At 58.6% G+C, this 15,643-nt stretch overlaps 1 protein-coding gene and 1 long non-coding RNA gene across 5 annotated transcripts in view; one reads left to right on the top strand and one right to left on the bottom strand.

Moving 5' to 3' along the window:
- SHANK2 (SH3 and multiple ankyrin repeat domains 2) overlaps nucleotides 1-15,643 on the top strand; it is a 499,586-nt gene that overhangs the window by 387,805 nt on the left and 96,138 nt on the right.
- Nucleotides 5,904-11,818, bottom strand: LOC116666544. 4 transcript variants are annotated; one of them, XR_004323477.1, is made up of 5 exons: nucleotides 10,662-11,818; nucleotides 8,204-8,337; nucleotides 7,585-7,777; nucleotides 7,104-7,300; nucleotides 5,904-6,422 (listed from the first exon to the last, which is right to left on the bottom strand). It is a non-coding gene; the product is annotated as an uncharacterized LOC116666544 (long non-coding RNA). The 4 variants fall into 4 exon arrangements; XR_004323476.1 differs by having other exon boundaries at nucleotides 7,585-8,337; XR_004323478.1 differs by having other exon boundaries at nucleotides 5,904-6,315; nucleotides 7,585-8,337.

Raw genomic sequence — 15,643 nt, 5'->3', positions numbered from 1 at the left:
CAGACGCCCCTAGCTTTTAGAGCCAATCCATTGCCCCCGCCCCCCAAGACAGGCGTCCCCTGAGTGAGGAGGAGGAAAACAGAATGAGTGTCAGCAGGCTTGTCTGCTACGGAGCCGACCACCAGCCCCTCGATGTACATCAGGGGAAACTGAGGCCCAGAGACAGGGTGGAGCGGGGTCGGGGGAGGCCTGGTCACTGCAGGTCTCCAGGCTCAGGGTGGGGTGACAGGGGAATGATCAGTGTCCAGGGTATTTACAAGAGGTGGTTCCGTTTGGCCCCTGCCCCACCTCTGCCCCTTTGCACCTGGTGGGTGGAGCCCAGGGTGGGTACATTTTACTGGGTGGGGGGCAGGTCCAGGGGGAGAAAACAGCTCAGTGGAAAGCATGTCCAAGATCTTCTGGGCGGAATGAAGGGGCCAGGGCCTCTTCATGTTCCGGGATGTGGGGGTCGGCTTGGGGTGGTAATGGGGGAGGGTCCCCAGGGAGGTGCCCCGGGTTCGGGCTGCGGCGGCCACGGGAGCAGCGGTACATGCCTGGCACCAGCCTTCTCCGAGCGTTGGCACTTCCCTCCCAGCCTGGAATCGACTCCAAGATTAAAATTAATTTCTCTTCCGCTTCACAACAACAATTGTGCAGCCTCTCCCAAGTACATCCCGTCTTTGATTGCACAGAACACATTCTGCCTTGTCTCGCTGGGGCCCAGAGCCCCAGAACTGGGATTCTTTACCAGCCCGAGCCTTGGGTGTGGCGCTGATGGTGCCACACCCGTTCACTCTGCCAGTCTAGTGGTTCTCCCCCGGAGCCCGTCCTGGGGGTGCAGGGCGGAGGATGCAGCTGCTCCCCACCCAGAGACCATGCCCACAGCCAGAGGGCAGGACCGGCCTCAGGGGCCTGCAGCTCGGGACTTGGACATGGGAGGCGTGTGATGCCGGCTGTGGACCAAGCTCCACCTGCGATGGGCTGGGCGACCTCGGGCAAGTTGACGTATCTGTTTATTCTTCTGCAAAATCAAGGGCTGAATACTTACCTCTTGGGGCTGCTGCAAGACTGCACAGGACCTCAATGGAAAGTACTTTTTAATACATGGAGGCGCCGCCCTGGTTCTGTACATACAGTGTTCTGCAGTACAGAGTCCTCCCTTGCCCCGGCCCTGTGCAGAGCAGGAGTGGCTCGGCCCACTTTGCAGCAGAGAAACTGAGACCCAGAGAAGCACAGAGAATGGACTGTGTCGGGTAGGAAGGAGACGGAGGAGCGTGTGTGCTTGGGCCCCGCCCCACCTTCCTCCTCCTATCACATGGCGAGCATCCCTTCCGTCTCCACCCCTGATGTGAGCTTCCTGCCTGGGCCGCCTCCTGCAGGGAGCACCCCCCACTGGCCCCCGGGGGGAGCGGAACTCCTGCGTCCCATTCTTCCCTGACCTCCTGGCTTAACCAGTGGCCTTTGCCATACAAATGGGGACTGCCTGACAAGATCTTCGTTGTTAAGAAATCTTCCCCTTGCTGAGGATGTTGGCATTTCAAAGGGCATCCTTGAGGTGCAACACCCTCCTGACCTGTAGCAGTCAGCGCAGCCTGGGTGGGGCTGCAGTAACGAACAGCCCCAAGATCACAGGGGTTTGCTTCCTGCTCACTCTCATGGCTGGATGGCTCTGCTCTGTCCCACATCACCCTCACTTAGAAGCGCAGGGAATGGAGTCCTCACCCAGCTGCCATCACCAGTCACTGGTGGCCGAGGCTGGTGGAGAGGGAGCCTGGTAAATGGCGTGATGGTTCTCTAAGCTTTGCCTGGATAACACGGCACTTCTGCTCCCCTCTGGCCACATCCAGCCTCGGAAGGGTGGAGAAGTGCTACCCTGCATACACCCAGACGGAGGAAAATTGGGGTTCTGGTGAACAGAACCCAAAAGCAAGAGCCTTTCGTGCTAGAATTCCTGGCCAGATGGAGGTCTGGGGAGAGGAGGTCTGGACGAAGCACCTCCACTCGGCCGTGCTGCCATCCCAACTTCCGGGCATCTGTCTGACTTGCGTGGCTGTGCCAGCTCCCAGGGTCCCAGGGTTGAGGTCCCAAAAAATGAAATTGATGTACCTGAGGAGCTGGTGCCAAGCATCTCAGCCCTCACCCTGAGCCAGCTCCGGGCCTTGGGGCATCGGGACGCGGCTGGGGTGCGGTATTTCTCCACACAGCAGCAGAGACCCCCTGCCTCGCTCCGGGGAGGGAGCCGTCGGTCTCCTGCTTTTACTTGAATCTGCTGGGTCTCGGACTCAGTTACGTGAAGCCAGCCGCTTGGGGGTTGATCAGATGAGACACTAGAGCCAGGCTTTGATAAGAAGTGAATTTCCCCCGGGTGTCTCCCTGCCCCTCTGTTCCTGGCTTCGTGACATATTCGACGCAGAGTCAGTGACTGATATGTTTATTCACAACCACACCTAAACACAGAGCGTGTGCTAAGTGATCTCCAGAAACCCTGGGAAAGAAAGCCCTTCAAGTGTTTGCACGGGGACCGAGGCACTGAATGGACAAGAAAACTCGTCTCTCTAAATGGGCCAGGCAAACTGTGTTGCTGGGGGGGTTTTCCGTTGCCAGCTGAGTTGTGACTCTCGGCAACGGTCTCCTAGCAACCGTGGGTGCGGGGTACCACGCTCAGCTGGGATTGGGGGCTGGGACTGAGGCTGCCAGGGAGGAGATGGAGGCGGAGCTGTAGGGAGGGGGAGGCCCCGGAAGCCTGAAGCCTTGGGCTCTGCAAGCTGGCAGGGGTCCACTAAGACTCCAGGCCCCCGTGTCCCCGGGGGGCTCCGTGGGGGTGAATGGGTGGGGACCACTCTTCCTCTGTTACTCATCCTTCTTTGTGCACAGTTTATACAGGAGCATGTCCTACTTTTCCATTTTTACACAAAGGTCTTTTATTCCTTTTCCTGGTTTTGTTGGCCAGCAGCTGGGCTGGGGTTGCTCCCCCTCGCCGCCGTGATCGACCTCTGGACAGTAAGGGGCACGGAGATTTGAGGCCCTGGTGGAAGAGCAGAGGGGCTGAGCCATCGGAGCTCGCTTTCCCCACTGTGAAGGTAGGTTCCCTGATGTCCAGCCTCAGTCTTCTTATCTGTAAAATAGGTGTAGGCCCAGGCACTGAAGAACTAGCCTAACCCAAAGTGTGTCCGGCCTCTCTGCGCCCCTGGAACGTCCTGCCCTGCCTGGCAACAGTGTCTTTTTCTGATGGGCGTTTGGGACCATCCATACCAGTTTTGACCTCTGGGAGCGCCTGGAGAGTGAATGTATTAGCCCAGACCTCCGGGAGGGGCTGGAGAGTAAAGGGCACCACGGGGCGGTGGTTGCTGGGCCCCAGTAAAGACTTAGGACACCTTTTGGGGGGAGAATCCCTGGTTGGGACGCATGGGTATCATCACACGTCAGTTCCGGGGGTTAACACGTCCACCAGGAAACAAGCAAACAGAGATGGTGCCAGGGTGGTGACGCTAGGCTGAAACTGACCCTCAGGTGGGAGCTTGAGGACCAGGGCTGGAAGGGGGGCTCTTCCAGGACGGCATCGTCGGAGCCTGAGGGGGCAGCCCTTCCAGACCAGGGGGAGGCAGTCCAGGCAGAGAGAGCAGGCCTCGCAAAGGCCTGAAGGCAGGAAGGAAGTCGCTGGGCGTGTTCTGGGGTCCAGAGCACTGTGGAAAGCAGGCCTGTTGTGGGGGAGAGGTGGGGGGAGCAGGTGAAGAGGCAGCGGCTTCATTCTCCCAGCAGGGGCGGCCTGGGACCCGACTTGCACTGGGGAAGGCTATACCGGCTGTGGGCGGGGAGCGGATGACAGAGGCGGCCGTGGGAGAGCCGGCCAAGTCGGGTGCAGGGATGCTGGTGGATTGGGGTGGGGTGAGGGGAGGACAGGTCAGAAGGACGGTTTGGAGGGAGATCGGACAGGACTTGCTGACGACTCTGAGCTGTGGCGGGTGAGAAGAGGAATCAGGCTGACGCCTGGGTGGGCCTCGAGCAGCTGGGTGGCTGGTGTGACTTGCTGGGGCTGTGAAGGTGGGGCCAGGACAGGTCGGCGATGCAGAACCAGGACCTGAACCTCAGCTGTGTGGCTTCAGGTGCTCCCTAGGCATCCAGGTGAGGGAGAGGACACTGAGTCAGGAGCGCTTGGAGCCGAGAGGTAGTGCCCAGGTGAGAGGCCCCTGAGGACCTGAGATGTCACTGGACGGGGCGACAGTGACCGGAACTGAGGGAGATTCGTGGGAAAAGTGGGGATGGTAAACATGGAGTGCCCGGGTGGGGAGGATGAGGAGCGGTGTGAGAGGACCCCTCTTGGAGGTTTTCTTTGCAAAAGAAGCAGAGAAACAGGGCCTCGCTGGTGGGAGGGAGGTAGAATCCGGGCAGCCTCTCCCCTCCGAGGCCCCTCAGTGTGTGGGTGTCCAGTGGCGTCCCTGGATGCTGCCAACTAGACGCAGGAGCCGCTCCCAGTCGTGACCACCAAAACTGCCTCCAGGTGGTGCGAGATGTCCCCGGGGGCAGGCGTGGGGTCACCCAGGCTGAGGCCCGCTGCATCGGGAGGAGACAGCTCGATGTTCGGTTTTGTTCTTATCAGGCTGCTGGGTGTCGGGGACGCTCATTTGACAGACGGGGGAAGAAGTGGACGTGAATCTGGGAAGGTGGGAACCATTGTTGCCTCTGGGAGGGTGCGTGCCTGGAGGAGCCCCTCCCCCTGGGGCACAGGACCAGGCACCGCCCATCCTTGGGCTAGGGGAGGGCTGGCAGGGGCGTGGCTGCTCTCCCTCTGTCCCCTGGAGAGCAGTGGGATGTGCACCCTCCTCACGGAGACCCCGGGCCAGGAGTAAGATGCTGTGAGCGACATCCCGCCCCCCGAATTCATCCGTTCTCAGTCAGTGCTGGTGGCTGCACCTTCTCCTGTAAACGCCCCCAGCCTCAGCCCCTCCTGGAGCCTAGAAGACTCCTGGAGGGTGGCACCTGCCAGTCCTGGGGAGGAGTGGTCCCAGGAGGTTCTGGGCAAGCTGGGGCCGGCCTGTCCTGCCCCTACCCAGGGCATCCCGGGGTCTCCTGCTCTGAGGTGACCACACTCGGAACTGCCCCTCCATGTGCGTGGGCAAAGTCCCTGGTGGTTCCCACTTTGGGGATGTCTTCTGCATTCTTGGTGGCAGGTGCCACCATATACCCCCTGAGGACCCCCTTAGGAGTGTCCCCCACCCCCAGTACCCAGCCCAGCCCAGCGGTGTCTCCCGGACATCCAGCCTGGCTCCCGCCTGCCTGGGAGGTCAGAAGGCTGGAGGAGAGGCCCAGGGCCCCTTGTAACACTGACAGCTTCTAATTCTCTCTGGTTCATTGGTCTGGAGCAACGCCATTGGGTAGAACTTTCTGGAAATATCCCATTGCCCGATGTGGTACCATTGGCCATATGTTGCTAATGACTACTTAAAGTGTGGCCAGTGTGACGGGGGAACTGAGTTTTTACTTTTGTTTAATTTTAAGTGACTTAAACTTAAGCATCCGCGGGTGGCTGGGTCCCCACATTAGAGGTCACTGTGACCATGGAGGGAGGCCCGGTCCCACTTAGGAGGGCCCCCAGTCGCTCCTCCCTGCCTTCCCTCGCAGCAATGCATGTGTCTCCCCTGCACCTGCCATGTGCCCCGTCCACACCTGGGTCTGCCCTGGTGGGGCTCCTGGGTGAGCCGTGGGCAACAAGGGCGCGTGCTGTGAAGGACCGAAGTCAGAGGGACGTGGGGGAGGCTGGCCGGGAGGGCAGGGGGCCTCTCTGAGGAGGTGAGCCGGGAGCTCGGAGCTGAGAAGCCCAGGCTGGCAGGCCCCCCGGCGGGGGAAGCGGCTGTAGGAGGTGGCCCAGAGGCGGGGACTGGCAAGGGGCTTGGGGGCGTAAGGTCTGAGCGTGGGGACAGAGGTGGGGAGGGCAGGAGAGGCAGGCACTGACTCCGAAAGACGTGGTGAGAAATTCAGGTTTTATTTCCAGGGGGACGAGGGTTTGCGAGAGGCAGTGACATGGGTGGGTGTGAGTTTCAGCCTGCCTGGCTTCTGCAGAAGGAAAGGATTGGGGCATAGAGTGGGCTAGGTAGTGCCCCCCAAACCCACGTCCGCGGCGGCCTCGTGTGGAGCCAGGCCCTTGGCAGATGTAGTTAAGGATCTTGAGGTGAGAGCACCCTGCACTGGGTGGACCCTAAGTCTGAGGACCAGCTCCCTTCCCGGGGGAGGGGGACACAGGAGGTGGGGAGAAGCCATGGCAGAGCTGGCAGAGCGGCTGGAACGGGTGCTCCCTCGGGGCCTCCAGGACCTTGCGTCTGGGGCTTCGGGCTTCCTGAACTGTGAGGGAAGAGGTTTCTGCTGGTTGCAGCCCCACAGGGCACGGGACCTGGTTGTGCCGCCCAGGAAACTCATCCGAAGGGGCGAGACCCAGAGGATGCTTCCATCTAAACACGGGGATGGAGAGAGTCCGACTGGGGGGTCTGTCCTGGGGGAGAACTCACAGATGTGGGGGATCCTGGTTTTCTTCACACTCGGTGGGGCGGCCACTGGGACCCTCTGGGACGGGCAGTTGGGGTAGGGGTTAGGGGCGAGACGCCCACTGGATGTCCCGCTGGGTCCGAGTGGTGTGGGAAGGCGCCGTCGGCCAGCTGTTTGTGTCAGCTGGCCCACCGCCAGCCCCAGCAACCTCCTCTCACCCTGCCGCACCTCGGGGACAGCCCGGCAGAGGGGGCCAGAGCCCAGCGGGGGGGCCAGGGCCCCTCCGTGGGGGGACCTGGCTACACTCTGGAAGCTCCCAGCAGGGTGTGGACAGAAGCAGGAAGTCTGTTTCAGCTCAGAGAAGCCAGAGCTCAGAAGCTGTTCTTCGTTGGAGGAAGGGGCAGCAGGTGGCCTTGGCCGTGGGGTCCCACCCCTCAAAGCCCACCCCCTCCCCAGCAGGGACCTGCAGGCTCAGCAGGGCTGAGCACACTCCTTCGGGGACAAGCGTGCCTCCCACGGGCGAGACCTGTCAGTCCCGCTCTATCGCATTCTGCCGTTAAGCTGTAAATCATGGGTTTCTTGGCTATTTTACGGGTATTTCGCCAGGAAAGATTCTTAGCAATGGTTGCCAGCCGTCTCCCTCCTACCTCTTAAAGCCTCCTCGCCCAGGTGCGCCCGCAGAGTCTCCCCCCTCCAGGATGGCCCCCAGCCTGGGTTGTGGGGTGCTGTTGGACTCCAGACTGGCCCGGGCTGGAGCGAGGTCTCTGGATTCAGGCGGGCCTGGGTTTGAATTCCTGCTGTGCCCTTGGGTATGTTCCCTGTCGGCTCCCGCCTGTTTCCTCATCTGTACATGGGGATCAGGACAAGAGGATTGTGAAAATAGGTGTCTCGGGGTGAGTAACACACTAGAACTCCTGTCGGACACACAGAGCCCCAGACGGGGCCGCCTGGGAGCTGCTCTTCCTCCCCGCCCCAGTGTCTGGGTGGAGGCCTCCTGGGGGCCTTCCTGCGCTGCTGTGCGAACACTCGGAGGGGCGATTGGGACGTTTCTCCCCCGGCTGCCCTTGGAGCAGGCTCTGTTGGCATCCCCCGTACAGACAGGGAAACTAGCCCTGGGGGGTGACTCACCTGCCCCCACGAACGTCTTCGTCAGCACAGCTGGCCGTAACGAAGTGCCATAGGCTGGCAGCTTAAACCGCAGACATTTATTTCTCACCATCCTGGAGGCTGGACGTCTGAGATCCAGGTGCCAGAAGATTCAGTTCCTTGTGAGGGACATCTTCGTGGTTTGCAGATGGCCACCCTCTCGCCATATCCTTGCCTGCCGAGGAGAAGGCGGGGAGACCACCGCTCTGAGATCTCTTCTCAGAAGGACGCAGACCCTATCAGATCAGGGCCCCACCCTCAAGACCTCACTTAACCTTAATTGCCTCCATAAAGGTTCCATGTCCAAAGGCAGTCACTGGGGGTGGGACTTCAACAAATGAATGGGGGACAGGGGGAGGGGTGCAAACATTCAGACCATAAGTACAAGCTTTGCCCTTGGCCTGGGGGCAAGACAACCAGCATGGATGAAGCAGCCCAGATAGTTATTTCAGAGCAGATGGGAAAGGAAGACCCCACGATGGGGTTTCAGTGGTGGGAAGTGGGAGGACAGGAAGGGGACGTCACCTCCTCGCCCGCAGGTGGCAACAGCATTGCCCAGAGAGGCCGCTCTCCAAGTTCCTGGTGACACTGACGGGGTTACCTGTTCTGCTCAATTAAGTCCTTCACTGGCAGCCACCGAAACCTGCATTTCTCCCAACCCAGCGGCGGCTTCTTAAAGGCAGGGCAATTACATTTTTGTTCCAGTGAGTCTGCAGCAGGGTAACGATGCTTCTGCTGTGGGAAAGACAAACCAGCAGGTTGTGGACAGCCCACCCCACATCTCAGTCAGGCTAACGTTCATCAGGGAGGCCAGTACCTATAAGGGGTGCCAGGCACCCTGGGAGGAACGTAACTTCCTTCCCACCCTGAAACCCCACACCCCGCCCTCTGGGGCTGCTGAGGTGGAGGTGGCTGTGCAGTGAACGCGCCCGTGACCCCGGGGGTCAGAGCTGAGCTGTGGCCCGTTCCCACCCAAGTGTGCTGAGCAAGACAAAACCAGTGAAGGCAGGCGTGCTCTGGAACACACCAGGCACACGCTCACAATAGGGAGTGTTGGCACCAGGGGCCTTGGCCACACAGAGGCCAGCCCGAGGGTCAGCTGCAGCAAATATCACCACCCTGGGCCGGCCCTACGGAGTCCCTGGGCTCTGGCCTCCCCTGCAAGCACTGTGCCCTCCAGACAGAACAGCATTGTCTCCCTGTGACCAGCTGAGTAACAGTCCCCAAGACTTCTGCGCCCTGATCCTCCCAACCTGTGAATGCATCGCCATCCTTGGCAGAAGGGGCTCTGCAGACGTGATGGGGTTAAGGATCCTGAGACGGGAAGATTATCTGGGATTATCCAAGTGTCCTCACTAGACAGAGGCACAGGGAGATCTGAACACGGCCGAGGAGCAGGCAGGATCGGGGTGTTGTGGCCACAAGCCAGGGAACAGCTGGAGCCCCAGAAGCTGGAAGAGGCAGGAAGGACCCTCCCCTGGAGCCTCCAGCAGGAGTGGGGCCCTGCCTGCACCGTGATTTCAGCCCTGTCCAACCTGCAGAGCTGACAGAGGAGTGTGTGTTGTTTTATCCACTGAATTTGTGGTTATCTGTTACAGCCGCAATAAGGAATCTGATACACTCCCATCTGGGCTGTAAGGCATAGGTGATTACGTCCACAGGAAGTGCTTAGAACAGAGCCTGGGGTGGGGGGCGGGGGGCTGCCCTCCCTGAGGCTCGGCAGCATGGGGAGGTGGGGGGGGCGCTAGGTGGCAGCCCAGCCTGAGGGCAGGAAGGAGGGGGGATAAGAGGTGACCTGTGGGCAGTGACTCAGCCTCGTCCATCTCCTGGCTGCTGCTGGGGTCGGCCCATACGGGTGTCCCCAGTCCCCACGGCACTCACCACCCCTTGACGTAACTTTCAGGATTGGTGGACCCGCTCCATTGTAACACGCAGGTCTGGGGAGCCAGCCTCCACATTTCTAGGCCTTTCTGCCCAATTTTCCAGTCCTGGGTTTGACCGCATTCTGTGTAGTGTTGGCATTTAGATGTGGGCGAATTTAACCCAGAAGTTTGATACAGCTCCGCGTGTCGGTGTTAATTATGCTGGATCACGGTCTCCGTGAGCTGCATGCCTCAGAGTTCTTCCCTACGCAGCTGGACTCCTGCTCTGGAGCTTAATTACTGGGTCCCAGCCCCCGGCCTGGGGGTGCGTTACATGGCCAGGGCCCTGCTGCTCATAGGATTCTAGCAGAGGGTTGCCCAGGAATCCCGCGCCCCCATCCTTGGAGAGTGAGGCAGGATGTGAGGGCCCGTGAACATGGTTCTTGGGTCCTAAGGCCCCCCAAAGACTTTTTCCCTGTGGGTTCATTTTCACTTTCGGAAATGGCTTCTCCTTGCACCACGGCGTTAACACCGAGTTACAGTCACCCCCGTCTTCTATCACATCGTACTTCCACGCGCCTGGCGTGGTAGATGTAAACTGCAGGAAGTCCTGTTTTCAAGCTTTGGTCGTGTTTGCTGGCGGCCGACCCCACCCTGGTAATAAACGTCATTCTCTGAATTCACCTTGAACTTGAACTTGCTCCGGGGCACGTGGTGGCTTCTGTGATGCCTCTGGTTTTAGGTGCCACGTCTCTCTTTGCACCTGGCCCCCCAGGAAGCCCAGAACTAAATTTGCATCCTCAAGAGTACAGGTGGGGTTTGTCCTGAAAACCCCTGGATTTGACAACCCACCCTCGGGGTCTTGTGTCTTTCTCTCTTTTATGTCAGCCTTGGCAAACTCTGGCCAAACTTGACCCACCATCTGTTTTGGCACGCCCTGCAGGAGGGAAGTGTCTTACATTTTAAAGGGTGGTACACACACACACGCACACACATGCATACACACGTACGCACACACATATGTGCATACATATACACATATACACACATACACACATGAACACACATACACACACACACGAGAATATGTGACCCTGACCCTAAAACATCTCAGCCCTGACCTTTGCAGGTGACATCTGCCTCCCTTCCTCTGCGGTGGCTCCTGTGCAATCACATTTCCCTGCAGAGGGTGCTCACCTGTGGGCCAAGTTAGGTGGCGGCCGGTGGAAGAGTGCTGCTTGTGTCAGTGTCTTTGCTGCTGTAACACATACGGCAGGCTGGGGGCTTAAAACAGCAGAAATGTGTCTCCTCGGGGAGGGCGCCGCTCAGTGGTAGAGCATGTGCTCAGCATGCACGAGGTCCTGGGTTCCAGCCCCAGTGCCCCCGTTAAACATAAATAAACTTAATTACCTCCCCCTCAAAAAAAAAAAAAGGAATGTATTTTCTCATTATTCTGGATGCTAGAAATCCCAGATCAAGGTGTAGGCAGGGCCGCAGCCCACCCCTCTAGGCTCTAGGCAAGGACCCTTCCCTCTTCCGGCTTCTGGGGCCGCCCTCCCGCAGTCCTGGGCCTGCAGCTGCTCCGCTTTGCTTTCTGCCTCTGTTGTCACGTGGCCTCCTCCCCTGTGTCAGTCTGTGTCCACAGTTCCCTCTTCTTAGGAGTGGTTTTGGTTGGGTTAAGGACCCGCCCTAACCCAGTATGACCTCATCTTCACTTACCTCTTAATTACATCTGCTAAGATCCTGTTTCCAAATAAGGCCACATTCCGCGGTGCTGGGAGTTCGGACCTCAGCCAGTCTTTTGAGGGGACACATCTCAACCCACAGCACTGCTCAGAGCCGGGCCTTTCAGAGCATTTTCAGGTTCCAACACTTTGTTTTAAGAAGAAATACATGAAAAAGACCCCAGGCGTGACTTCTTTGGAAGCAGTTGTCATTGTCTGCTGACGCTGGAAATGCACGCAAGAACTGGCAGTTCACTCTGTGGGGTCCCCCTGCCCGCCCCCCGCCCGGCCAGACTCGCACGAGCGCCAGGGGGGACACACCGGAAGATTCCAAGCTGCTCTGCCCGCCGGGGCAGGAAAGTGGGAGTGATGCCGCTGTCTAATAACAAAGGAAATAATCAGGAAACGGATGTGTTGTGGGAAAACGAATGAATGACAGCTCTGCACATTGGCACAGTCAGTCTCAGACGCAGCGTGGAGTGAAAACTTTGAGCTGTAGAGGAGTGCATGAGGTAGGATCCAGTTTATGAAAAATTCCCTAAAAAGGAGGCAGGATGAATCAGTGTACCGTCTAGGGTTGTGAGCAGGTGACGACACTAAACAGAGAAGCCGGAGCACGAAAAACGCAAATGCAGGATCCCAGCTGCCTCGGGGTAGAGGCGGGGTCGGCTGGGCAGAGGCACCCTTTGGCCTCAGCAGTGTCATGGCACTCTGACGTGGACACTCCTGGGAAGGCTGAAAGTACGCTTTTATCAGGGGTAGCGGGGAGGGTGTGGCTCCGTGGTAGGGCGCATCATGAGGGCCTGGGTTCAATCCCCAGCACCCCCATTCAAATAAATAAATACACCTAATTACCTCCCTCCCCTCAAAATAAAAATAAACAAATACATAGAACTAAACTGCTTATTTACAATAAAATAGTGTACTTTTAAAAAAAGATCTAATGGAAAAACATCTGATTTAAAAAGTATGCATTTGGAGGAGGGCGGGGGGAGGGTACAGCTCAGTGGCAGAGGGCATGCTTAGCATACACGTGATCCTGGTTCAGTCCCCAGTACCTCCATTTTTTTAAAAAGTATGCATTTATCTAAATACACTTACAACCCTATGAGGAAGGAGAAGGCTCTTCGAGCGCACACGCACATGTAAGTATAGGAAGGCGTCTGAGCGGCTGCACGCGGCCCTCGCAGGCACCAGAACAAGACCAGGCTGGCCCTCCCTGGGCGCCTGGGAGCCGGGCGGATGGCCCTGGCCCTAGTGGTGGGGAGGCAGGCGCGGCCCCAGGAGCCAGGGTCCGGAGCTCAGTGGGGCGTTTAACTTGCACCCCTTTTATTGCGCTTTCCAGGGCGATGTGTCCAAGCCGGGGCCGCCTCCTGGGAGTTCAGAAGTTGCAGCTGAGCTGTTGGGCCCTTTCCCCCTTTGCCTTGGCGCCCGCTCAGGGCCTCACCTCAAGGAGGAACCCCTGGCCACGGCTGCTGCCTGGGCTTCACGCAGCGAGGGGCTTCAGGCCCAAGAGATGGGGGCTTGGGAATCTGCAGAACCAGCCCGTGAAGCACGGCTGGGGAGCTCCTGCGCGGGGCCCACGTCAGGACACCCCACCTGCCGGACTGAGGGGAGGGCATCCAGGGCTCTGTGCGGGGGCAGCCCCGGGACCCGACTGCCCTGGGCGTCCCTGGCTCCGGGCCTTGGCCTGTTCTGGGTGAGAAGGCGCACCTTCCAGACCCTTCTTGCTCTCGCCTGAAGCCCTACCCGGAGACCCTGCCAGTCAGCGGGCGTGAGGTTCTTCCTCATCCTGTGGCAATCTGGAATTGCGCCACCAAAATCACAGGTGGGCGTGGAGAGTGGGCTCCGCGGCTCTCTGTGTGGTCCTCACCAGCCCCGCCTTACGTGTTCCCGCACTCAGAGCCCGTGCGTGCAAGCCCTCGTTAGAATACACACCTCTGCAGGTGACACTCAAAGCTCCCCCCAGCCCAGCTGGGAGCCCCGGGTCCCCAGGTGCGGGTTACCGGTGGCCTCCCCTCCCCCACCCCCCACTGCCCATGTCGCAACCAGCTGCCTCCTCCTGAGATGCTGAACGGGACACTGTCCCCCTTCGGTGGTCCCTGCTCATGGCCCCCGTGGGCTGCCGCCCTGAGCAGCCTGCAGGGAGACTTGGGTGGAGCCTCGGGGTTCCCTTTCAGCAGCAGCCGAGCTTCCTTATCCTGAGCGCCTGGGAGGAGAACTGAAAATTGCCTTTTTTTCCTCCGTTTTCAGTAGAAATGAAGGCGATTTTCTAAACTCCTCCATTCATTCTGGAAGACCCATCTTGAGTGCCAGGCTACCTAGAAATTCTCCTTAAACAATTCAAGGAATCAAAGATTTTCAGGATAACACCTCCCCCCAGGACACCCTCCCAGATTGCCCCTGGCCGACAGGTCCCCTTCCTCTGTGGGTTTTTAGCCTTTCCAAAACCATGGTTTGATGTAGAGCTGAAGTGAATAAAGCATGGAAATATAAGCAAATGTGGAAATGCCTTCAGGCCTAAGGTCCTCTGTCACCATGTCACTCTGCCCTGTGATACAGCCCAGGGGTGAGGAGGTCCATGAAGGATGAGATACAGGTGGTAGGGCGGTGACCAAGTGCCCAGGCTGCTGAGGGACCAACGCAGGGAAGACCAGGAAGGGCAGGTGGGGAGCAGCGGGGGCTCCGGTTGGACCTGCTGAGTCCGGGATGGCGTTGCTGATCTGGCCTGCCTCGCTGTCCCCTCCGAGAGCAGGACCCCAGCTGACCGGCACCTGTGCACTCACCCTTTGCAACATTAGTGAACTTTCTGTCAAGGGCTTCCATGAGAGAGCCCTTTCCGCACTGTTTTAGCACCTGCCCGGGGAAGTGGTATCTGCTTTGATTTGAGACCCTCCAAGCTCTTTTTTCAAGGGTGCTGCTTCTAATAAATTCCAAAGCCTCAGCGTTTGTGGGTAAGCAGGCCTTGGGTACAGAATCTGGAAACCTAGAGTTTGCCTATTAGTCACCATGGCGACAGGCTCAACATCCTTACCAGGGTGCCCAGAGGTTCCTTTTGGAAGTACCGTTCGTCTTTAAAGGACCGTTTGTTTTTCAAAATCAAGGAGTTTGAAGTTGAGAAAGATTTCAGTCTCTCTTGGCACGAGTCCCATGAGTGCCCACGGGCCCTCTCATGTAGCGCTCGGATCTGAGAGCTGCTTTAAACATTCAGAGAGCCTGAAGGGGCTGGGAGGGTGCCTGCCAGCACCACGTGGCTACATCTGGGCTAAAATCGCACGGGCTAACTCGAACTCCCCCAGACCTATTCCATACACTGGTGCCAGTCATCGACTCTTTAATTAATATCAAACGGAAAGTGAATTGTTACTCACAAGTGCAGCCTGCTTGGAAAACTGTCAGCCTCGGAATGGGGGAACAGAGGGCCTCCTTGGAGCTGTTCCAAGCTTCCTGGTTTGCATTTGAGAAGCCTGAGGCTCCCAGCGGGGTGGGGACTGGCCCGAGATCACAGGGCGTGACTTCCGTCACCCCACAGACCCCCGGCCAGCACAGAGCCTGCGGCAGCAGACCCGACTGGTGGGGGGGAGTAGTTCTTTGCCAGTCGGGCAGCAGGAGGGGCCTGGAAGCCTGGTCCAAGGCCCTCTGAGTAGGAGGTACACGTGTCCGTTGTCCAAATCTAAGAGCAGGCCAAGCTGACAGAAGCTGGGGGCACTGAAGCACCCCTTTAAGGCCCCTGTTGACCCTGTAACGGTTTTTCAAATTGTGGTAAAACACGTATAACGTAAAATGTTATTTACCATGTTAACCATTTAAAAGTGGCCATTTCAGTGGCAGGAGGTGCATTCGCAGGCGTGTGTGACCCCCTGTCATCACAGTTTCGCTCCAGAACCTTTTCATCACCCCAAAAGGAAACCCCAGTCCCATTAAGTCGTCCCCCAGCTCCCGACCACCACCAGTCTCGTTTCTTTCTCTATGGATTTCCCTATTCTGCACATTTCACGGGAATGGAACTCGACAGTGTGTGTGTGACATTTTGTGTCTGGCTTCCATCACCGAGCCGGACAGTTTCAAGGTTCATCCATGTCAGAGCCTGTGTCAGGGCTGGACTCCTTTTTATGGCCGAGTCGCGTCCCGCCGGCTGACCGGACCACTCCTGGCCTCTCTGCCCTGCAGCTGCCGGACGTGCAGGTCGGCCCTCTCTGGCAGCTGCGAACAGCGCGGTGTTTGGGTGCCTGTTTTCGACTCTTTAGGGAGTGGGGTCCCTGCATCCTAGGGTGACTGTAGTTAACTTAGTGAAGACCCACTGGACCAGTCCCCATGCCCACCACTGGGTCTCACGCCCCCAGTTACATCCCTCTGGGGGCCCGCCTTGAACGGACAGCGCCACCTTCAGGGAGCGCTCACCCCTCCTCAGCCGAGGCCCCAAGAGTCTCTTCTCTCATTTGGAAAATAATCTGC

Source organism: Camelus ferus, chromosome 10 (assembly GCF_009834535.1).
Source record: "Camelus ferus isolate YT-003-E chromosome 10, BCGSAC_Cfer_1.0, whole genome shotgun sequence".
Classification (NCBI taxonomy): domain Eukaryota; kingdom Metazoa; phylum Chordata; class Mammalia; order Artiodactyla; family Camelidae; genus Camelus; species Camelus ferus.
This window is presented reverse-complemented; position numbering and strand designations above follow the sequence as displayed.